Here is a 474-nt window from a genome sequence, read left to right as displayed (position 1 = left end):
ACTTTTTAGTCCCGAGACCTTACTTTACGTTGCTTTATACCTTTTACCTTTATAACTTTTAAAGAAAGATTTTATAATTTTTTTTTTTGATGTCAAATTGGTAGAAACCGTGGTCAACCTACAACCATAAGCCAAGTTTATCATAATACATCGAGGTGAAAGAGTACTATCTCCATTTGCTGTTTTCAAAGAGAGAAAAAAGAGAGTCAACGAGAGCACAACCGACCAAATTTTTTTGAAGCAGCTGGTGCGGTTTCAGAGATACATACTAGTATATGTATGGTACGTTTAAGATATCTTTTCTTTTATATGGAAATTATGTAGATATGAAAATAATAAAATTAAATAATGTAATGTAATGTACATATCGTCACTTGAAATGCAAAATAACGTATCATCAAAAAATTCGAAATTGAGTGTCTTATTGATAACGCTACACTACTTCAAATTACATACAAAATATTACATATGTAC

General features: G+C 29.7%; 1 long non-coding RNA gene across 1 annotated transcript in view; it reads left to right on the top strand.

The window, feature by feature from the left end:
• The window catches only part of LOC108969491, a 13,501-nt gene extending 13,237 nt beyond the window's left edge, over nucleotides 1-264 (top strand). The window contains exon 3 of the long non-coding RNA XR_001993391.1: nucleotides 105-264. This is a non-coding gene — a long non-coding RNA (uncharacterized LOC108969491). The remainder of the gene's footprint in view (nucleotides 1-104) is intronic.
• Nucleotides 265-474: the final 210 nt, after the last annotated feature.

This window comes from Bactrocera latifrons, unplaced genomic scaffold (assembly GCF_001853355.1).
Source record: "Bactrocera latifrons isolate USDA-ARS-PBARC rearing strain unplaced genomic scaffold, ASM185335v1 scaffold_254, whole genome shotgun sequence".
NCBI lineage: Eukaryota > Metazoa > Arthropoda > Insecta > Diptera > Tephritidae > Bactrocera > Bactrocera latifrons.
The sequence above is the reverse complement of the archived record's forward strand: the minus strand, read 5'-3'. Positions and strand labels throughout refer to the sequence as shown.